This window comes from Bos grunniens, chromosome 1 (assembly GCF_055505025.1).
Source record: "Bos grunniens cultivar Pamir isolate PY7600 chromosome 1, Bosgru_T2T1.0, whole genome shotgun sequence".
Lineage (NCBI taxonomy): Eukaryota > Metazoa > Chordata > Mammalia > Artiodactyla > Bovidae > Bos > Bos grunniens.
Window position 1 is genome coordinate 134376995 of NC_141165.1, and position 24626 is coordinate 134401620.

At 38.8% G+C, this 24626-nt stretch overlaps 1 long non-coding RNA gene across 14 annotated transcripts in view; it reads right to left on the reverse strand.

Moving 5' to 3' along the window:
* The window catches only part of LOC147380220 (uncharacterized), a 325705-nt gene extending 302609 nt beyond the window's left edge, over positions 1-23096 (reverse strand). For 13 of the 14 annotated variants that reach the window (XR_015167415.1, XR_015167424.1, XR_015167414.1 and 10 more), the window contains exons 1-2: positions 21732-23096; positions 21424-21513 (exon numbers count right to left, since the gene is read on the reverse strand). This is a non-coding gene — a long non-coding RNA (uncharacterized LOC147380220). Of the gene's footprint in view, positions 1-8936; positions 9024-21423; positions 21514-21731 lie in introns of all 14 variants that reach the window. The other variant, XR_015167418.1, reaches the window with a different exon arrangement.
* Between the last annotated feature and the right edge of the window lie 1530 nt (positions 23097-24626).

Consider the following 24626-nt stretch of genomic DNA (forward strand, 5'->3'; position numbering starts at 1 on the left):
ATGTAAACAATGTGAATGAAGATGAATGAGCCACTAGAATATTTAGGAAAAGCACCTATCAGATTTTGTGAACAGCAAGTGCAAAGACCTTGAGAAAGAATCATGCTCCATATGTATATGATCAATATGCTGTAGGAAGCAGGCGGCACATGTGAAACGTTTTAATGAATTTAATGAAAGAGCTATGACAGACTAATATGGTTTGGTGAGGGACACCAAGGGACTAGCAACCACGGGAAATACTTAATATCTCTACACACAATGGGGAACAAAAGGAGAAACAGGTTCACTGGAATCTGGCAAGAGCCAATGCCTTGGGAGAAGAATTCTTCAAGAGTTTTAGCTATGAAGAAACACATCCACACTAGAGTGAGGTAACGGAGGAAAAGAATGGGGACAAATACCCCAGACTCCCTCCTGTCCAGTCCTCCAGTATCCTGCTCTGGGCTTCTATTTGTTGAACTTAACAGAAAGTCAGAAGGCAAAGGAATCCAGGTGACTAAATCACAAAGTACAGCCTACAGGTGAAAGAAGGGAGAAAACTGTAATGAATGGGAGAGAGGATAGTGGAGTATCTTCAGCAAAAGATGTATGAAGAAGAATCAGAAGTTAGTGTGGCTGCAGCTCAGGGAACAAGGGAAGACCCAAAATAGAACCTTGCCATCTTGATCGGAAATCACTGGAATGTCTCATCATAAAAGATAACTCTGCCACAGTGTCAATAAAATCCTGCAGAACAAGAAACTGAAAGCAGATAGACCAGTTAGGAGTCTATATGCACACTAAAAGGGAGCAGGGGAAATAGTAAGACCCCAAGTAAGATCAGATACAGATGTAATACCTGAAAATCAGCTTAAAAATCTTTTAATGAGTATCTATTCCATTCCAGTCAATAGGATACAATGAGGACTTCAGAGAGAAATAAATCACAAACAGGCTTCTTTCTTATAGAGGAGCTCACAGCCCAGCAGAAGAAGAGACATAACAAATACAATAAAGCATGCATTCTTCAATATTTAAAGAGAAGTCAAGGGCATTCTATAGTCTCATTTGGAGCTGTGTTAATATGACTCCCCAGAAGGCAATGGCACCCCACTCCAGTACTTTTGCCTGGAAAATCCCATGGACGGAGGAGCCTGGTGGGCTGCAGTCCATGGGGTCACTAAGAGTTGGACAGGACTGAGTGACTTCACTTTCACTTTTAACTTTCATGCACTGGAGAAGGAAATGGCAACCCACTCCAGTGTTCTTGCCTGGAGAATCCCAAGGATGGGGTCGCACAGAGTCTGACACGACTGAAGCGACTTAGCAGCAGTGGCAGCAGCAGTAGCAGCGGCTGCCAGCTGTTTTGAGTACAGTTTAAGCAGATTCCCTGGTGGCTCAGATGGTAAAGAATCTGCCTGCAGTGCAGGAGACCTGGGTTTGATCCCTGAGTTGGGAAGATCCCCTGGAGAAGATAAGGGCATCCCACTCCAGTATTCTTGTCTGGAGAATCCCATGGACAGAGAAACCTGGCGGGATACAATCCATAGGGTCACAAAGAGTTAGGCACAACTGAACAACTTTCAATTCACTTTTTTAAGCAGGTTACTGAGGAAGAAGGACAAGAAGTGGGTTAAGAAAGAAAGGTGTTTTGGCCAAGTATCAAGTGGGCACTGTCACAGGAGCCTGAGTAAGTGGAGGAGGAGCATGGCGGGCCCCAGGTAAAGGGAGGTAGGTGAGAAAGGTGAAAAGGACTGAATCTGAATTGCTCTGCTTTTTATGCTCATTTGGATCTCTCATGTGTTTTAGAAATACTGGTGCACAGAACCACCCCAAACCAATGAAACCAGAATCTCAAGAAGAGTGGCCTAGGAACCTGTAATTCTTAAAAAAAAATCCAGGTGTTTTGGATGCAAAGCCAAAGCTGCTAGCTGCCAGCTCCAAAACATGAATTTCAGAATAAAAGCCTTGGTTTTATTACAAAGATTTGTAGAAAACTATACATTGTAAAAAATGGTAGATTGTCGAGTTCAGTTCAGTTACTCAGTCATGTCTGACTCTTTGCAACCCCATAGACTGCAGCACGCCAGGCCTCCCTGTCCATCACCAACTCCTGAAGTTTACTTAAACTCATGTCCATTGAGTCGATAATGCCATCCAACCATCTTATCCTCTGTCGTCCCCTTCTCCTCCCGCCTTTAAAATTTCCCAGGATCAGGGTCTTTTCAAAACAGTCAGTTCTTCACATAAGGTGGCCAAAGAGTTTCAGTTTCAGCATCAGTCCTTCCAATGAATATTTAGGACTGATCTCCTTTAGGATGGACTGGTTGAATCTCTGTGCAGTCCAAGGGACTCTCAAGAGTCTTCTCCAAAACCACAGTTCAAAAGCATCAATTCTTCAGCGCTTACCTTTCTTTATAGTCCAACTTTCACATCTATATGTGATGACTGGAAAAACCATAGCTTTGACTAGATGGATCTCTGTTGGCAAACAATGTCTCTACTTTTTAATATGCTGTCTAGGTAGCCTGGTAGGCTGCAGTCCATGGGGTCCCTAGAGTCGGATACGACTGAGCGACTTCACTTTCACTTTTCATTTTCATGCATTGGAGAAGGAAATGGCAACCCACTCCAGTGTTCTTGCCTGGAGAATCCCAAGGACGGGGGAGCCTGGTGGGCTGCTCTCTATGGGGTCGCACAGAGCCAGACACGACTGAAGTGACTTAGCAGCAGCAGTAGCAGGTTGGTCATAACTTTTCTTCCAAGGAGCAACCATCTTTTAATTTCATGGCTGCAGTCACCATCTGCAGTAATTTTGGAGCTCTCCCCAAAATAAAGTATCTTACTGTATCCATTGTTGCCCCATCTATTTGCCATGAAGTGATGGGACCAGATGCCATGATCTTAGTTTTTTGAATACTGAGTTTTAAGCCAACTTTTTCATTCTCCTCTTTCACTTTCATCAAGAGGCTCTTTAGTTCTCCTTCCCTTTCTGCCATAAGTGTGGTGTTATCTGCATATCTGAGGTTATTGATATTTCTCCCAGCAATCTTGATTCCAGCTTGTGCTCCTCCAGCCCAGCGTTTCTCATGATTTACTCTGCATATAAGTTAAATAAGCAGAGTGACCATATACAGCCTTGACATACTCCTTTCCTAATATGGAACAAGTCTGTTATTATTCCATATCCAGTTCTAACTGTTGCTTCCTGACCTGCATACAGATTTCTCAAGAGGAAGGTCAGGTGGTCTGGTATTCCCATCTCTTTAAGAATTTTCCACAGTTTGTTGTGATCCACACAGTCAAAGGCTTTGGCATAGTCAGTAAAGCAGAAGTATATGCTTTTCTGGAACTCTCTCGCTTTTTCGACATTGACAATTTGATCTCTCGTTCCTCTGCCTTTTCTAAATCTAACTTGAACATCTGGAGAGGAGTAAAATTGGATAAAGGAATAAGATCTGTTAGGAGTATATGACAGGGTCCAGGTGAAAGCAGTGAGAGATATACCAATAGCTGGGTAATGAGGACAGAGAGGGTGATAGATCTCACAGGTGAAATCCAGAGCATGTGGTGGTGCATTGAATGCAATGCGGCAGGGAGTGAGACAAACAATAGGAGGTGACCTTGAAGCTGGACTGCCTTATGTTGGTGACCAGGTGTGTGATCTCAGTAGCCAGCCTGAGGAAAGAAGGAAGGGAAGCCAGTTGGATCACAGGGTGTGGAAGCAGGATGTAGATTACCTCACTCAAGGGAAGTACCTGTCACTAAGAGTAAGAAAGGAGTAACCAACCTTGGGCAGCATATGTGGAGGGGGGCTGGGAGAGGAGGGTTCAGGGCATCAGAGATTAAAGACTAGATGAGGGAAGAGAAAGCTAGAAAGAAGACTATTGTGTAAATTTAGAGGCATAAGGAAGCCAAGCCAAAAGGGCATCACAGAAGCTTAAATGTGAGAGAATTTAAATGAGCAGCCAATATCCATTTATTTACTTAACAAAACTTTGAGTTTGTAAACCAATGAAGCCAGGAATCAAGTTTCGCCAACATTTCAAGGCCAGCATTAGGCATCCTGGGAGGGACAATATTCATATCAGTTGACACTGTCTCCTGATTTACCAGGAATAGAGATCAAGCAAACATGTCAAGGATTTTTCAGTTACTCTTTTTTCCTTCCTATTCCCTCAGTGAGCTTCTCTGGTGACTCAGAGGTCAAGAGATCTCTGGGTCTGGAAGATCCCCTGGGGAAGGAACCGGCAACCCACTCCAGTATTCTTGCCTGGGAAGTCCCACAGACAGAGGAACCTTGTGGGCGACAGGCCATGGGGTAGGAAAGGAGTCAGATATGACTTAGCCACTACACAATAACATTCTCTCAATATATACCACAACACCTGACATATGGTGAGTGATTAATACATCTCTGTAACATATTTTTTAGTGGCAGAATGAAATGGCCAAAACCATAGATCCAAAGTGTTGGCCCCATGAGCAGTTAACGTTAGGTTCATTCTTTCATCCTGAGAAATCTTTTTTGGAAATTTCAGCTAGGGAATCACACATTCCTGGTCTTAGGGTTCTGAAGTGATGTGAGATTTACTTGCCTAGAAAGTGACGTGCTTCTGCATGTTTCATGTGACAGAGGGAATAAAGAGAATTGTCTAATTAGAATTTGAATAAGCAATAAGCCTCATATATTTATACAGAAGAAACTTCTCTAAGACTTCTTGGTAAGAATTGAACTCTGATTTCTGGAGCCCACTACAATAAATGAAGAGGACAATTCTTTCACACCAATCATATGAATGACATTTGAAATTCTACCATCTGGTACATTTTCAGAGAAATACAGCATTTATTAAAATGCCATGCTAAGTCTTCTATCTGATGACAGTAATACATTTATTTGTCATATATTTCAGCTATTTAGCAACTCTCCATATTGAAATGTTTGTTTCAATCCATTTTGGTCCTCAAGATATTAAGAATTTCAAAGCATGTTTATAGGTTTGTTTTTGACCAATTAATGATGCTTTTTAGTTTCTTTTAAACTTATTTGTCCCCATATAGCTACCATTTGCATTTCTGGGGAAAAAAAAAAGAGCAGTAAATTCTATACTGTTGTGAGATATATGAGGTGGAAAATGTCTCATGTGCCTTGAATAAAATAGTGCTTAAAATTCAAGGTATAATCTATAACAAAACACTTTTTCCAGATTCAGCTTTATGGCAGGATGCATTTTCACTCATTTATATGTTCTCTGCATTTCCTGTTACAAGATCTTTTCACAATTCTAAAGGAGAACCAAAATAGAACAATAATTACAAAATAAAACAAAAAGAAATTGAGCACAATAACTGAATAACTTAGTCTCAGCAACTAGATTTTTAGGAAACAAAAATGCACAGAAAAATACCGTCAAGTTAAACTAGGCTGAGATCTGAGTATATGCCCTGTGTGTCTGTCATAGAGACAAACAAATTACCTTTGGGGGAACAGAGTGGTTAAATTTCTAAGATTTATTGTATAATCTCAGGAAGACTTTCAGTAACTTTGTAAAAACTGTATACATTTAATGGAAGGCATGCTATATTTCTTATAAGAATTTGTTCCAAGTCTTTGTGTATAATTAATGGCTTGCCTACATATTTTTTCAATAAAACTATCCACAGAGAATTTTAAGTAGGCATTTTCAATAGGAGAATGAATGCATCTTTGTGAAGATCCCATTTTTCTACCATAACATCCAAAGCATAATGAAGAGACTTTGACATACTGCAGATTTAGAAATGACTTGGAAAACAAAGCCCCAAGATACTGTCCTGTCAGCACAAAGTAAATAAATGCATCACAGTAAGTTGAGATTTAAATTCTCAAACTTATCAGCAATGAAATTAAAGTGTTTTCTTTACAAGTTTATTGACTCCAGATTTATATGGTTAATGAGAATTTACTTTCTAATCAATTAACTGATGTATATAAAACTTGAAATGGAGAATTTTGCCTTTTAATTAGATACACTGTAAGCAAAGGACCATTGAAGAGGCATTTGAGAATTACTTTATTCTTTTTAGCTATTCCTTACATGGAAAACATCTAAAATTTACTTTTAGAACAATAGAGCCGAAATTTTCAGATGTTCACTTAATTTAACTTATAATTTTGTACTTTGACAAAATTATCAAAATATGAAAAGAATAACTTGCTTTTCCAATATACCACCAGTTGCTCTCTTAGTCACATTATCTGATAGAAATTAGTCAAAAGGAGTCCCGAAATTGGAAGTACAAAAAGCACATATAATCCTTGAAAGATAATTAATATTTTACATGGTGAGCTTCAGGAAGAATGCTGCTGCTAAGTCGCTTCAGTTGTGTCCAACTCCGTGCAACCCCACAGATGGCAGCCCACCAGGCTCCCCCGTCCCTGGGATTCTCCAGGCAAGAACACTGGAGTGGGTTGCCATTTCCTTCTCCAATGCATGAAAGTGAAAAGTGAAAGTGAAGTCACTCAGTCGTGTCTGACTCTTAGCGACCCCATGGACTGCAGCCTACCGGGCTCCTCCATCCATGGGATTCTTCAAGCAAGAGTACTGGAGTGGGGTGCCATTGCCTTCTCCGTCAGGAAGAATAGGAATATACTATTTGGAGAGGAAGGCCCCTTCTTTTTACAGTTGCTTAGTTTCTCTGCAGAAGTACAGTTGTTCACTGTGCAGTTAAATATCTGGCTCCCAAAATATGAAACGCAAACTGTTGAGATTAAATAGTAAATTATCATTTATAAATCATAATGATTAAACCCTTTAAATTACAAATACACTTAGAAAAGGGACTTTTATACAGAGATTCATTTGTAGAACAAACTTTTGTCAAAATCTGTTTCAGTTCAGTTCAGTTCAGTCACTCAGTCGTGTCCGACTCTTTGCAACCCCATGAATCGCAGCACACCAGGCCTCCCTGTCCATCACCAACTCCTGGAGTTCACTCAGACTCACGTCCATCGAGTCAGTGATATCATCCAGCCATCTCATCCTCTGCCATCCCCTTTTCCTCCTGCCCCCAATCCCTCCCATCATCAGGGTCTTTTCCAATGAGTCAACTCTTTGCATGAGGTGGCCATAGTATTGGAGTTTACAACCATTTTTATTGTTTGAGGGTCACAGACTTCAATGTATGTTCAAAGATATCTGTGCCCTAGTAAAAGTTAATAACGGTTTTGTGTTGGAGCTGGATTGTGCTGGCCTATACCCACTTGTGTCAGCTAATATTAAATTTTCAGAAATTTTGTGAGCTGGTTGTTAAATTGACAATAGTTTCAAATTGGGTGTGATGATAGCATTCACACCACAGAAATGGGCTAGCTCTATGACTTTTCACTTCCTCCTCTCCTGGCCAGTTTGCCAGTACACCATTGATTGCTCTTTATTTCCAGAAGAGAAATGAAGTCTAATATGAAAAAAGTGAAAATATATACTTTCCTTGCTTTTAATGCTTTTCCACATCCCCTTAAGTTCAAAGAAGTTTTAATAATATCTAATTGAATACATTCACAGGTGGATACAACTAATGGCACACATCTTTGTTACTTACTCCCCAAGTGGGAGAATAAAAATATTGCATCAATGGCTGTATTGTACAGTAAAAGTGAGTCAGACAACTCCACAGAAATTTATTTTTTTTAAGAAATTTATGCACAAGGTTTTAACCTATAAGCAAATATCTCACAAAAAGTAAAAAATTTTTTGAATTATAAATAAACTATTCCACTCATCAAGCTGCAGAGACATTTTACTTTCTGGTATTTTAAAATGAAAACAAAATACAAGAATGTGTCAATGAAGCAAGTGAAAATCAAAAGGGTACAGACTTTTGCAAGTTTCAGGAGCTAAAAATAAAATGAAAAAGTTTGAAGTCTTAAAAACAAATCTGTAAGGGAACGAAAAGCCGAGGCAGATATAACGGCAGTATATTACGAAAAGCTAGGGGTAAAAAAAAGGAAGTGACAAACAATAAAGTGAAAATCCCAGAGAAAGCCAAAAAAATCTGGATGGCAGTCAAAAATAAAATGGAAGGGAAAAAAAAAATAAACCTTATAACAAGGCAGAACTATGGAAATGCATCCTCTGGAGAAATATAATAGAGTTGTGAATTAGTGGAGGTGGATGGGCAATGCTGGGTGACTCAAGGCTGTTTTCAGAATTAAAAGGATGGAAAAAATTTTGTAGCTGAAGATAAAAAGCCTGAAATATGATAGAGTAAAATGCATATCATTCCAAGTATATGCACCAATTTAAAGAATTGAAAACACAAAGTAAAAATTTCACTATATAAGGTTCAGATTATCCATTCATTAACCAATATATTTTATAAGTATTTTATTGTAATTAAGAGCCACCAAAACAGAGTAGACATTCAAAGTGTCCAACTTGCATTAATTGTAGATAAATCTAGGTACTTTTTCAGAGTATAACCAAAGTCAGAGCCTATGTGATATTTTAAGAAACTAGAAAAGATTTATTTCTAAAGATTAGACTGCATATGTATTGATTTCTGAGACATTCATTCTGAAATTCAGTTGAGAAGCTGGATTTTAACTGGATTTATCATTATAAAATGAAATAAAAGCAAAAATACCAGCCAACAATGGCATTGTTGTCACCTAGTATGTACATTTATATAGTTATTTATATGCAGAGTTGTCTGACAATATTTGACAGTTTGTGCATTTTAAGGATGAAAGATGTTTTTAAAGATTTTGATAGATACATTTCTCAGAAACAAAGCTTTCTCTTAAGCTAGTGTTAAAAAAGAGCATATATATTATATAAATTATTGCCAAACACATTGACAGATATAAACGACAGTTATTTTCACATGATCAATTGTTCTTGCAGAGATTCAACATTTTCTCAAAAAGATAACATTTTTTTTAGGTTTACTTTCTATATCTTCAAGCTTACCTTTCTGAGCTGTTTTCTTCCAAGGACACAAAATTTTCCCTAACTTCAAGCATTTGAGAAAGTTCTGGGTTCTTTCCACTCTTCCCACTGTTATAGAGTGGAAATGATCAGGGAGCAGATAGTTACTAAGATTGCATTTGACTAATAAAGTAGGTTTTATGTATTTATTTTTCTGGGTGAGCCTGACTTAATCAGGCAGTGCTTTAATATTTTTTCAACTTTTATTGGAGTATAATTGCTTTATAATGTTATGTTAGTTTCTACTGTACAGCAAAGTGAGTCAGCTATTTGTTCACATATATCCCTCTTCTTCGGATAGCCTTCTTATTTAAATCACCGCAGAGCCCTGAGTAGAGGTCCTTGTGCTATACTGTAGGTTCTCTCTAGTTTTACACATAGTATCAATAGTGTATGTCAATCCCATGAAGTGTGTTTTAAATTAAATGTCCTGAAGATGATGTACCTGGTAAGTCTTCTCTTTCTACTTTCTGAGTGATGGTATTTGTTCACTGACCTCGGAAATCTCAAACCCTAGTGAGCTCTCTGGAGTGACTGAATTTGGTCCAGATGAGAACGCTGAAGGTCTATTTCAAGGTATCATAGTAGTGAAAGTGTTTTCTCAGTCGCCAGATTCATCTAGAATTTTTCCACCACTGGTTTTCTAATAGGTCGACCCCTTTCAAATACACTGATTTTGAGCCCCAGCTCTTGAAACATAACACATTTAAGCTGTGTTATAAGAAAATAATTAACTCCATTCTCACTGCTTTTATCTGTAAATTAACGGTCATCAGAGAATGTGCAGGTAAGGGCCATGTAGTTGATGTGTAATAATGAGGAGAAGGCAACTTTAATATAGGTGCAGACACAGTAAAGTAGATATAAATGGTGGCAGGAGTCCATGGAAGTTATTTTCTGCTTGATTCAAAGTTCCTAGGGAAGTAGGAACCAAAAAGAATAATTTCTGGTGAGTGCCACGTGTAAGAAATAGGAAAAGATACAAAACTATTACCTAGGTGAATTAGAGAGGGAATGGATTAGGGCATATCTAGATGATTGAGAAATTAAAAGACACTTGTTCCTTGGAAGAAAAGCTATGAGCAACCTAGGCAGCATATTAAAAAGCAGAGACATTACTTTGCCAAAAAAGGTTCGTCTAGTCAAAGCTATGCTTTTTCCAGTAGTCATGTATGGATGTAAGAGTTGGACCATGAGGAAAGCTGAGCACTGAAGAATTGATGCTCTTGAACTGTGGTGTTGGAGAAGACTCTTGAGAGTGTCTTGGACCGTAAGGAGATCAAATCAGTCAATCCTAAAGGAAGTCAACCGTGAATATTCATTGGAAGGACAGATGCTGAAGCTGAAACTGCAAATCTTTGGTCACCGGATGCGAAGAACTGACTCATTTGTAAAGACCCTGAATATGGAAAGATTAAAGGCAGGAGGAGAAGGGGACGACAGAGGATGATGCTTCCTGTGTCCCCAGGGAAGCCCTTTTGGAAAATAATGGAGAAGTAAGAATTGTGTTTAAACAAGAACTGTACAGTGGGAGAGGGTGTATATTTTTTTCAGGTGTTCATAATGGATACATTACATTTTCAGTGTAATAGTTTGTCAATAAAGTCACTCAATGCAGGTTTTCATCTAAAAATATTATACAAAGTGAATGTAGGCAGTGAGAGGGCATATGGCACCACCTATATTTTACTAGAATGTTTCAGTCATCAAGCTTGAATGTCTATCCCTAAACACGGAATATTTTCTCTAGTTGCCAGGAGTTATCCCAGATTTTGAGGTTGGATCAAGAGCTAATTTGGCATTTGTTCATAATGATAAACTACCTGGCATTTGAATGTCATGTTGAGGTATGGCAAAACCAGTACAATATTGTAAAGTAATTAGCCTCCAATTACAATAAATAAATTAATATTTTAAAAAAATGAATCAGGTTGAACTCAAAAAAAAAAAAGACATCTAGAGTAGTTCAAGGATGCTTGATAATTTCTGCTGTCTCAAAAATGTGTCTCATTTCCAAGATATTTCACAGTGAACTATCTTAAAATCTCAAACAGTAAATTGAGTCTCCAAGGTGGCCTTAGAACTACCTATCTCAATGCAAGCGTCTCCAGAAAAAGAACCGTCTTTCACTCTTTAGATGATATTTGGTAAATTTCTGGTTTAAATATGCATGGCATTCCACATCAGTTTCTCTCTCTAACACATGCCTTTGTGAGTAAAACATGATGGCAGGAATGGTGGCCTGCACGGGGCAAGTGGCTCATTAGATTTTTTAGTATCAAAAGTCCTTTCATTACTAGAATATCTGCATAGTCTTATAATAGAGAGTTGGACTATAAAGAAAGCTGAGGGCTGAAGAATTGATGCTTTTGAACTGTGGTGTTGGAGAAGACTCTTGAGAGTCCCTTGGACTGCAAGGAGATCCAACCAGTCCATCTTAAAGGAAATCAGTCCTGAATATTCATTGGAAGGACTGATGATGAAGCTGAATTCCAGTACTTTGGCCACCTGATGCAATGAACTGACTCATTGGAAAAGACCCTGATGCTAGGAAAGATTGAAGGAGGGAGGAGAAGGGGATGACAGAGGATGAGATGGTTGGATGGCATCACCGACTCAATGGACATGAGTTTGAGTAAACTCTGGGAGTTGGTGATGGACAGGGAGGCCTGGCATGCTGCAGTCCATGGGGTTGCAAAGAGTTGGACACAACTGAGCAACTGAACTGAATAATAGTAAACATAATCTGTTGCACACGTGTCTATTTTGATTCCTTTTTGTAAGTTAATTCTAAATGTAGAAGTTTTATGCCCTTGGTTCACACACACGGCTTATTTATAAAATCATGCTTTGAACTGGAGGATCATATGGCAACCCACTCCAGTATTCTTGCCTGGAAAATCCCACGGACAGAGGAGCCTGATGGGCTACAGTCCATTGGGTCGCAAAAAGTCAGACATGACTAAGAGACTAAACTACAACAACATCTTTTTTGAAAATGTAGCTATCAAGCTATTCATGGTTTTTTTGGTCAGAAAAATAATCAAATATATCTCTAGGTCAAGAAATGCTTGATATAACTTTTATTCTTGTGACCCTTTATCAATCTATGTTTATTTCTGAATACTTGTAAATAATAGTTATTTCTACTAGTCAGACACGTGCGTGGTTAACATTTAAAAGTGCATTGTAAATGGAAATATACTTAAGTAGAAACAGTATTCTGCAAATATTGCCCTAATTAGAACTGCTGATTTTCCAAGGATTGGAGATCCTAGGTCTGTTGTTTTCTTTCAATTTTGGATTATAGGAACATTATAATGAGCTAAGGGCCTGCTGGATAATGATAATATTAATGCTTCTGAATAACTGCTTAGGACACAGCTAATTTGGAATAGGATTTTGAAATGAAAATTGTGTATTTCTCTTTAAATAATTGGAGTAAAATATGGACAGTATCCACTTACGCAACTAACTTAAATCTGTCTCTAGAAGAAAGCTTTAATTTTGCAGGTCTAGTCCACAAAACAAAGTGTTAACTAGCTTCATATTTATTCTCATTTTTAATTAACTTATTTTTAATCATAGTACAACGTCACTACCATTTGTATGGAAACAACTTTTCATGGTTCCTTAAGGGAGTAATTTACTTCAGTCATATTCAGTACTTTATAGACAGTAGTGACAGGAATTCATAGCCATTAATTACATTACACAGCCCTTCCTGAAGATGTCTCTAAAATTACATTTTCCTTATTACATAGCTAGTTTTCATGTATTTACAAATGAGGAACACTGTAATTATTAACATAAAAGCATAGTATAAAGTTTAGAGTACAAATAGTTTCAGTTGGACAAAGAACATAGTGAATGAATTATCAGAGCAATTTTATTGGTTCTTAGATTTACCATAGAAGAAATAAAACACCCTTATTAAAATTTCCCAGCACTTAAGTCCATTTAAGGTCTACTTCATATGCCTTTAAGTTCTTCAATTGTTACTGCCAGTAAAAGGAGAGTACCTGATGAAAAAGCCATTCTTCTCTCATAATTTTCTCCTAATGAGTACACAGAATCCTGTCTCCAATCTGATGGGAACACTGCCTCTCTGACTCTTTAGAGTTTGTGTGGATATGAGGAGAAAATATTGGTTAATTTTGCTTCCTATGATGGTCTCAATGGTTGAAGATCAGTAAAAAAACTTTTAGCTTCATACTAATGTCTTAAAATTGCCAACTGGCTTCTATTTAGATGTCATGATATTGTGATTTATTATACATATGTGTGTGTGTGTGTGTGTGTGTGTGTGTGTAGGCTCACACTCACACTCACACTCCTGGCTCACAACTCCCCCAAACCCTTGGAATTTCCTGAGCAGTAAGAGCATCTTTTATATTTGGTCCCTTATCCTCAGTTCCTGAAATTGCTTCAACTGCACCTGAGTTTGTTAATGAAGTGACTTCTGGAAATCCCCTTAAAGATGCCAGGGGATTTAAAGTTAAATTTAAAGATTAAAGTTACCAGGTGAAATGTCTATTTAGAACTAAACAGACATTTCTCCAAAGAAGACATACAGATGGCTAACAAACACATGAAAAGATGCTCAACATCACTCATTATCAGAGAAATGCAAATCAAAACCACTATGAGGTACCATTTCACACCAGTCAGAATGGCTGCGATCCAAAAGTCTACCAGCAATAAATGCTGGAGAGGGGTGGAGAAAAGGGAACCCTCTTACACTGTTGGTGGGAATGCAAACTAGTACAGCCACTATGGAGAACAGTGTGGAGATTCCTTAAAAAACTGGAGATAGAACTGCCTTATGATCCAGCAATCCCACTGCTGGGCATACACACTGAGGAAACCAGAAGGGAAAGAGACAGGTGTACCCCAATGTTCATCGCAGCACTGTTTATAACAGCCAGGACATGGAAGCAACCTAGATGTCCATCAGCAGATGAATGGATAAGAAAGCTGTGGTACATAAACACAATGGAGTATTACTCAGCCATTAAAAAGAATACATTTGAATCAGTTCTAATGAGGTGGATGAAACTGGAGCCTATTATACAGAGTGAAGTAAGCCAGAAAGAAAAAACACCAATATGGTATACTAACGCATATATATGGAATTTAGAAAGATGGTAACAATAACCTGGTGTACGAGACAGCAAAAGAGACACTGATGTATAGAACAGTCTTTTGGACTCTGTGGGAGAGGGAGAGGGTGGGAAGATTTGGGAGAATGGCATTGAAACATGTATAATATCATGTATGAAACGAGTCGCCAGTCCAGGTTCGATGCACGATACTGGATGCTTGAGGCTGGTGCTCTGGAATGACCCACAGGGATGGTATGGGGAGGGGGGAGGGAGGAGGGAGGAGGGTTCAGGATGGGGAACACATGTATACCTGTGGCAGATTCATTTCAATATTTGGCAAAACCAATACAATATTGTAAAGTTTAAAAATAAAAAAAATAAAAATAAAATACAAAAAAATAAATAAAACAAAAAAACACAACTAAACTGCATCCATAAATATAATATGTTTAGAAATGTTCATTTATTCAATAAATATTTTTCTTAGGAAAAAAAAAAAAGTTACCAGGAGAACCCAAGCAGGAACCGAAGGTTGAAACTTTCAGCCCCATACCCTGATTTCTGGATTTGATTCAATCACCAAAACTGGCCACTAGAATGTCTATGTAATAAAGCCTTATTTAAAAAAAAAATCAATAAAGGAGAAGGTCAAAGAGATTCTGGGTTGGCAAACACATGGAAGTTTGCAGAGAGCATTGCACTTGGAGAACACGGAAGTTCCAAGCTTTTTCCCATAACTTCTGCATCTCTTCATCTGGCTATTGATCCACATCCTTTGATATTGTTTGTAATAAACCCATTATCTAGTGTTTGGTTTCCTGAGTTTTGTGAGCTTTTCTAGCAAATTAAGTGAAACCAAGGAACGGGTCATGGGAACCTTTGCCTTATAGTGAGTTGGTCAGAAACACAGGTGACAGTGTTCACTTGAAGGTGAAGCTAGGGGATGGTGTTGTGGGACTGAGCCCTGAGCTGGTGAGATGTGAATCTATCTCTGGATAAGCAGTGTCAGATTTGAGTTGAATGGTAGGACACCTAGCTGGTATACGGCTTCCGTGATGGTTCAGTTGGTAAATAATCTGATTGTAACACAGGAGACCCCGGTTTGATGCCTGGATCGGAAAGATCTGCTGGAAAAGGCTACTCACTCCCTATTCTTGGGCTTCCCTTGTGGCTCAGCTGGTAAAGAATCTGCCTACAATGCAAGAGACCTGGGTTCAGTCCCTGGGGTGGGGAGATCCTCTGGAGGTGGGAACGGCTACCCACTCCAGTATTCTGGCCTGGAGAATTCCATGGACTGTATAGTCTATGGGGTTGCAAAGAGTCGGACAGGACTAAGTGACTTTCATTACTACTAGATGATATCAGAATTGCTTGGCCTGAGGGGAAAAGCTCACATTTTAGGGTTGGGCACAGAATCCTTAGAAGTTGAAACATAAAATAAGAAAGCTAAGGCTTCTAAGGACTGACATATATTCCAGAAATTGTATTGATACTATTTCTTTTAATTAATAAACTCTTTTCCAATTAGCATAATTTTTTCTATGCTTTGAAAGGTTCACTAACTAGTTGCAGTTTTCATAGCTCACAAGAGGAAGAAACTGCAGTGAACTCTGTAGAACTCTGGATGTTGGACTTTAAAATTCACTTTTGTATCTCCACTGATCACAGAAGAGAGAAACAACTCTCCTGCAAGTAGAGAACCAAAATTTCCAATCTGAAAAATGGAAATCCTCTTTAAACTCTGAAGATAAAATCTCAGGTCATGACTAGATTGCAAAGTAGTGATATGTGTAGCTGGGCATATGTCTAGAGATGTAGCATCATAAGGTTGGTACGAATACCTGATGAAAATCTCTCTCATGATTCCCAAATCATATGTACAGCTGCATTTAATATTTACATGAATCATTAATATTGGGCTGTCAGGCCCTGAAAGCTGAATTGTCAAAGATTAAGATTTTCAACAACAAAGATCTTGTCTAGATAGTAAGAAACATACATTAATCAGAGAATTCTCCAGGCAATTTGGTTAATAATTCATCTCACTCAATATTATAAAATATGACAACTGAGAAAATTATGAAAGGTCTTCAGAGTTCTCAATGTAGTTGGCCATACTTCCTCTTGCGATTTAAAAGGGCAAATTTTCTGTCAAAGGTTTTTGCTATTTTCTTCCCATTTCTACTTCTGAGGAGATCTGGATTGAGGATGACTTAGATAAAATAGCGATGTAAAATTTAAAGTCAAAATGGAAGCAACTTAAGAAGTTAAAAAAAATCCAAATCCTAAAACCACCGAACCCTGTCAAATCCAATCATCTTTCTCTCATTTATTAACAGTTTTTAATCCTGGCTCAGTGTAACCCTCTCCCACATCAGATCAGATCAGATCAGTCACTCAGTCATGTCCGACTCTTTGCGACCACATGAATTACAGCACGCCAGGCCTCCCTGTTCAACACCAACTCCCAGAGTTCACTCAGACTCACGTTCATCGAGTCAGTGATGCCATCCAGCCATCTCATCCTCTGTCGTCCCCTTCTCCTCCTGCCCCCAATCCCTCCCAGCATCAGAGTCTTTTCCAATGAGTCAACTCTTCGCATGAGGTAGCCAAAGTACTGGAGTTTCAGCTTCAGCATCATTCCCTCCAAAGAAGTCCCAGGGCTGATCTCCTTCAGAATGGAATGGTTGGATCTCCTTGCAGTCCAAGGGACTCTCAAGAGTCTTCTCCAACACCACAGTTCAAAAGCATCAATTCTTTGGTGTTCAGCCTTCTTCACAGTCCAACTCTCACATCCATACATGACCACAGGAAAAACCATAGCCTTGACTAGACGAACCTTTGTTGGCAAAGTAATGTCTCTGCTTTTGAATATGCTATCTAGGTTGGTCATAACTTTCCTTCCAAGGAGTAAGCATCCTCTCCCACATATTCCTGTCTTATTCTAGTTTTATTCATTTTGTCATGGATGACCTCTCAGACTCAGTTCCTCCACCCTGATAACAATGTTGCTACTTACATTTTTCTGATACCGGATACATGCGTTTTCTTTTTTTTTCTCTCTTTTTTTTTCTCACAACAACCAATTCTCTCCTCTCCAGACATCAACAGGATGTCCTCCATTTCAATTCAGTTGCAACTATTTACTTGAGATTTAGTGTCATTTCCAGAAAACTGCCCTCTATTTCAGACACCAATCGTAAGTTTAGAGCCTCTGTACTTCTGGCACACCTGCTAAAGATCAGGGGTTCTTACAACTCCCTCCACGAATTTGATATTGGCCAGTCTTGGTATATTATCAATCCAGAAGCTCTCCAAATTCCATTGTTTAGGGGTTTTCTTAGTTTTCAGTACATAGTTTTGTTTGATTAAATCATTGGCTAAATGTAAATAACTTAATCTCTAGCCCCTCTTCTCTCTCCAGAGGACGGGCCAGGAGAGAAAATTCCATCCGTGTTAAATTGTGCCTTGGCCTTTCTGGTGACTATCACCTATCCTGAAGCCATCTAGAGGCCCCCCAGTTAAACTAGTCATCGCATTAGATGTAAACTTAAATTCATTTACAGTTTGAAACACTCCTCTCACCTCTATCACTCGGGAAGGCACAAGGGTTTAGGGTCTGTGTGCTAGGATCTAAGGACAGAATCCAAAGATATATTTCTTTTATCACACCACCCTATCTTGTTCACTCTCCCTTACAGGACCTACCCTAGACCTGTGGTTCTAATTACTCTGTGTGTGTGTCCCTGAAACTGTGTTGAAATAGAGACTCTTGGACCCTGTGTGTGGACTTTCTGGGTCAGTGGATTTTTTTTTTTTTGGCGGGGGGTTGCCTGAGAATATGCAATTGCAATAAGTTCCCAGATGATGTTGATACCATAGGACCAAAAGTCACACTTTTCAGAATGACTAGCTGAGACACAGCTAGTTGCTAGTTGCCTCAGCAACTCACCATGCTCACAATTTCATGTACCCCATTTCGTAAAGTCTTCCTTTAATCAATTTTTAAAATACTTATTTATTTATTTGGCTGTGTCTGGTCTTAATTGTGGCATGCAGGATCTTCAATGCTGCCTGATGGATCTTTTGCTGTGGCACATGAATTCTCTATTTGTGGTGGGTAAGCTTCAGAGTGTGTGGGCTTCAGAGTAGTCCTGGCAGCTTAGCTGCTCTGCACCTTGTGGGACTCCTGTTCCCTGGTCAGGATCAAATCAGCGTGCCCTGAAATGCAAGTCCTCCTAGCCCACCCCTGCCAAAAAAGCCACACTTTTCAGAATGATTAGCTGAAACATTGTCTCAGTAGTAACTCACCATGCTCACAATTTTATATGCCCCATTCTCTGAGCTCTCCCTTTAATCATTTCTTTTAATACTAACTTTGCCATCTTTCAGTCTCTCTGGGACTTCCAAATTACTTTTAACATCTTACCACAAGACCCTCATTCCTTTGATGTCCTCTCTAGCTTCTTTTCCTGCCTAAATTCCATGATCAATCATTTCTTTGCCTACACCTTCAACTTCCTTGTCTCTTTTTCACTTTGCTGAACCAACTTGGAAAATAATCAATCCTAGTTACATATTTCCAATTAATCTTCATTATCCCTGAGAAACTGGATGCATCGAGTAAAGCATGCTGTCATCTTCCATTTAGATTTATAACTGAGAACCTCAGTGCTGCCTCTCTCAATCATCTCAGTTCAGTTCAGTCTCTCAGTCATGTCTGACTCTTTGCGACGCTATGGACTGCAACACGCCAGGCTTCCCTGTCCATCACCAACTCCCAGAGTTTACTCAAACTCATGTCCATTGAGTCGGTGATGCCATCCAACCATCTCATCCTCTGTCATCCCCTTCTCCTCCTGCCTTCAATCTTTCCCAGCATCACCGTCTTTTCCAATGAGTCAGCTCTTTGCATCAGGTGGCCAAAGTACTAGAGCTTCAGCCTCAGTCCTTCCAATGAATACTGAGGGTTGATTTCCTCTAAGATTGGCTGGTTTGATCTCCTTGCAGTCCAAGGGACTCTCAAGAGTCTTCTCCAACACCACAGTTCAAAAGCATCAATTCTTCGGCGCTCAGCTTTCTTTCTAGTCCAACTCTCTGTTATAAGACTATGCAGATATTCTAGTAATGAAAGGACTTTTGATACTAAAAAATCTAATGAGCCACTTGCCCCTTGCAGGCCACCATTCCTGCATCGTGTTTTACTCACAAAGGCATGTGGTAGAGAGAGAAACTGATGTGGAATGCCATGCATATTTAAACCAGAAATTTACCAAATATCATCTAAAGAGTGAAAGACGGTTCTTTTTCTGGAGACGCTTCCATTGAGATAGGTAGTTCTAAGGCCACCTTGGAGACTCAATTCACTGTTTGAGATTTTAAGATAGTTCACTGTGAAATATCTTGGAAATGAGACACATTTTTGAGACAGCAGAAATTATCAAGCATCCTTGAACTACTCTAGATGTCTTTTTTTTTTTTTTGAGTTCAACCTAGTTCATTTTTTTTTAATATAAATTTATTTAATTGGAGGCTAATTACTTTACAATATTGTATTGGTTTTGCCATACCTCAACATGACATTCAAATGCCAGGTAGTTTATCATTAGGAACAAAAACCAAATTAGCTCTTGATCCAACCTCAAAATCTGGGATAACTCCTGGCAACTAGAGAAAATATTCTGTGTTTAGGGATAGACATTCAAGCTTGATGACTGGCACATTCTAGTAAAATATAGGTGGTGCCATATGCCCTCTCACTGCCTACATTCACTTTATATAACATTTTTAGATGAAAACCTGCATTGAGTGACTTTATTGACAAACTATTACACTGAAAATGTAATGTATCCATTATGAACACCTGAAAAAAATATATACCCTCTCCCACTATACGATTCTGGTTTTAAACACAATTCTTACATTACTTCTCCATTATTTTCAAAAAGCCATAGAGGGACACAGGAAGCATCTAGATAAATTGATAAACAGAAAAACATGTATACCTGTGGTGGATTCATTCTGATATTTGGCAAAACTAATATAATTTTGTAAAGTTTAAAAACAGAAAAAAAAGAAAAGAAAAATAAACGCTGGCATGATGAAACAAGCCAGTGTTCCAACTAATAGATGGAAACTTAAACAAGTTTTAAAGTCATATAAACTGAAATGAAAGGATCACTTTCCTGAAAAGGTTAAAGTGCATGAAAATCACCTGGATTGTCCTAAGACCTGCACAGTCTGGAATATTCTATAGCTGTAATTCAAAAAGATAACTTTATACACCATCTGGAATTTATCCTTACATTAAATTGAAGTAAGGAATGTACACTTGTTACTGGAGGAGAATGACAGACTCCCACCTGCATGAATGCCTATTAAAGTATCACTGATGTAGAAATTATTTTTTCAGCCCCAGATGCATGAAAGACAGAAAATTTCAAAGCAGTGTGGCTACTAATTTCCTTCTTTCACAGGACCTTGACTTGAGACAACTTCAGCCATTACTTATCCTTAAATCTCATGTTCCAAACTACACACTATCGTGGCTTTAAGTTAACTAGAAATTTAAAAACAAGTATCTAGATAGGTAGTTACAGTGAAGGACATGAATCTACAAGTTGGCCATGTGACGGATAGGGAGTGAGCCAAACAACAGGCAAGTTACAAGAGCAAGGGAACAGATCACCACAGAGTTCCAGTTGTAATTAGAGCCCAAGTATATGACATGGGATCCCTATTTTTCTGTTAGCACCTAGGATTTTAATGTCTCAGAGCCACAGAGAGCCTTCAATTTTTCTTTTAAATTTAATTCCCCACATGCTTGAGGACTTTGAACTTAATATCCATTTGTTGACTAAATGAATAATTAATGGTGACTAAAACCTGTCCACAGGTCACGTGTAATACTGAGGAGGACTTCAGCTATTAAAGTATCTATTAGTAGTCTTACTTTCTAAAAAGCCTCTAATTAATTATTGATATATATATTGCTGACAAGTTCACTCTCACAAGGTAGAGAAGGCGCTGAGGTTCTCTTGGCCTTCCTCTGCCTTCCACAGCCCTCTCCCCTGGTCCATAAAGGGACAGCTTTGTGGCTCTCAGCTCATTCCCACTCCTGCTAGACCCTCTTTAACATTCTCCAGTATAGCCAGCTTCACTTCTCCCCAACTCCCGGGGTGGGGTGAGGGGAAGCATGAAGAAATCCCACTCTAGATGACAAAGTTTCAGAAAATAAGCACTATTTGGGCCACCATACTGTCTCCTAAGCTTGACCAAGCATTTCAACACTGTTTTTCCATTGAGCCCACATCCCAAATTGGCCCCAAGTTGGACATAGGAATAAAGACTGGAAAATTCCTTACCCAAACTTCCTTTCCTGGTGGCTCAGATGGTCAGGAAATCTGCATGCAATGCAGGAGACCTGGGTTCAATTCATGGGTCAGGAAGATCCCCTGGAGAAGGAAATGGCAACTCACTCGAGTATTCTTTTCTGGAGAATCCCATGGACAGAGGAGCCTGGCAGGCTTCTGTCCGTAGGATTACAGAGTCAGATATGACTGAGTGACAAATGCTTTCACTTTCTAGACAGAGGAATAAAGATTGGAAAACTCTTTACCCAAACGTCCCTAGCCTAACTACCAAGACGAAAAAAGTAAAGTGCTCAACTCACCATCCTTTTTATTTGTCTCACGGTGGTGCCTCATGGTGCTGGAAGCTTGACTTATGACAACCCAGAGTTCAAAATCATTGCCATTTTACCAGGCCTTCTCCTCTTGTCCAGTTACACCTCCAGGCAACCTCCCAGCAGGTCAGTTTCAGGCCCATCTTACCCATCATGCATCCTGCCCGAACTCTCATCACTCAAATGTAACTAGGACCAATCAAGCCCAATCAGAAGGTGGAGTTCCTGACTCCCTGATTTTCTACCATCACAATGGCTAAAACTACAAATTTGGCATCTAGAGAAAGATATGTAGACAATGCCCAATAGAGATTTTTATGTTTCAGATGTATAATATCATCAGGTCTACATACCTGGGGTAAAACCAGTCTCACATTTAAAGAGGCTAAAAATTTTTGAAGACAATAATGGTAACTAATTTTACACAGAAACTTATTTTTTAACTCATTGATCTTCCTGTGATACTGTGAGTTAAATTCTTTTCACCTGCCTGGGCTCAGTGGGTTAAGAATCAGCCTGCAATGTAGGAGACCCAGAAGATGCAGGTTTGATCTCTGGGTCAGGAAGATCCCCTGGAGGAGGAAACGGCAATCCATTCCAGTATTATTGCCTGAAGAATCCCACGGATAGAGGAGCCTGGTGAGCTACAGTCCATGGGGTTACAAAGAATCAGACAGACACGAGTGAGCAACTGAGCACACATCATATGTACACACTAATAAAGGTCATTTTAAGATTTGGATGCCCTCTGAGCCTCACCTAGCTTAAACAATAAGATGTTTACCCAATAATTATTTTTCTGGAACTTGGAGCCAGCTGCATCTAGTTTGAGTGGAGCTGGTTAAAACCAAATAGGACCCCCCCAAACCTTCTATTGCACATGCGTGAGTGTCCGTTCAGTGACCTCTTGACTTCAGAAGGCCTAGACCTCCACGCATAGGACCCTCTAGCCTAGAGGGCAATTACTGCACTTTTTTTCCAATTAGGCTTTAGCACTCCCCAAACCTCAAACAGCCCTGCTGCTTTTTCATTATCTCCTGAATACTCAGAATCCCTAGCCTTCAGGGAGGCAGTTTTGAGATTTTTCCTCTCTTGGCTGCTTTGCGAATAAGCCCTATCTTTGCTGTAAACGTCAGCGGCTCGCCATTTTGGCTTCCTGTGGGTTGGGCAAATGGAACCTGATTCGGTAACACTTGTGCCTTAAATTTTGTGAGTTGCTGATATGATGTTATCTTTTTTTAAATGAAATATCCTTTTTTAAATAAAAAGAGAATGGAGAATATACTATAGTGTTTATATCATCAAAGCTGTAGGAAGGCTATCTGTATGTTCATAAGGCTCCATCACACACCTGTTGGCCATTTACCCAAGTTAAAATTCAAATACCAAAAAAAAAGAAAAAAAACCCAGTAAGCAAAATTTGTGTTGTCTTGACTTTACAAGCTTCCAAGCCCAAATCTATAAAATAAGAAACTTTCTAATTACTCACACTTGCTCTGTGAAATCAAAACAGATGGATTATAAAGATGATTCCATGATAAACAACTAAATGTGATTACTACCTTCTGTGCTTTCTTGGTTTATGTTTTTACTGTTTTTTTTCCCCCCTTTTAAGAAGATAATGCTTTTCTGTAGCCGTGTAAAATTTGCAGCTGCATTGGAAATGCCAGTATATTTTTTTCTTTACTGTAGGTGTCTTTTCAAAAGGTATAGAAGACAAATGGGAAAGTCTGGTGTTGGAAAGGATAAAGAAAAACAAAACTTGAAAAAAAGGAAAATTAGTCATTTGAAAACAAAAGTTCTTGAGATAGGGGAGCTAATTACTTAGATTAATGTTCTGTTCCTGTTTTCACTGCTTGCTCCTCTCAGGAGATTTTTCTCTTTTTAAACCTTTCTTTTTTGTCTGCTATCAATAATTGTCTCTTAGGAGAGACAAGGTTTAAAAAGAAAATACCAGGGTGTAATGAGATTGGTAATTTCATAAACATGTTGCAAAAGATGCACTTTTTCTAACAGTACTCAGTGTAATATTACATACATGTACAATGTAGAGAAGAGTTCACACACATTGTTGGATGGGTAATCAGAATCATAAGATTCCATAATCTTAATATCAAAAGCTGAAAATTCAGAAGAGGTTGAATATATTCATGCATATAATCTTTGTAAAATGAAAAATCAATAGCCAGATAAATGTATTTTGTTTCACAATCGATACTTAAGAACATCATAGATTTAAACTATGTATAGCTAATATAATCCAATATTGGGTGTATAACGTGACATATAAAACGTTTTATAAACATGCAAAGTGATTGTTAAAGCTATTGTCATGGTAATTTTGCAGGTAAAAGGGAAGGTGTGGGAAGATAGGAGAAGATGCACCACAGTAGTATAACTCTGACTTTTACTCACAGCAGAGTATCCTGGGGAAGAAGCCACCTTGAGACAGAAAGGGAACAGGACCTTCATAGCAGACACAGATTGGCCAAGGAGACCTAGCAGGCAGAGAGCTTATGGATAACCCCTGACCATTCTCTCTTCCTTCTCACTGATGTCTTGAACACATATAAAAGTCAAAGAGCAAGGGAGCTCACTGATATATTCAATACAGGTCATTCTACTTGGATGGAAATGGAGTAGAGTGTGAAGTACAACTCAGAATAAGGAGCACATAGAATATCTCACAGGTACCAGTCCAGATCAGTCATGTCAAAAATACAGATGGAAATTTCGGTTTTTGAGTTCTCCAGTGAAACTTAGATGCATCACTATATTGTATTGCATTCACAGGGATTCCAGATATGGGTATAGGCCGAAGACTGCCCATTGAAGCACATGGTGTCCAAATCTTATACAAAATAGGAATTCTATTAACCAGAG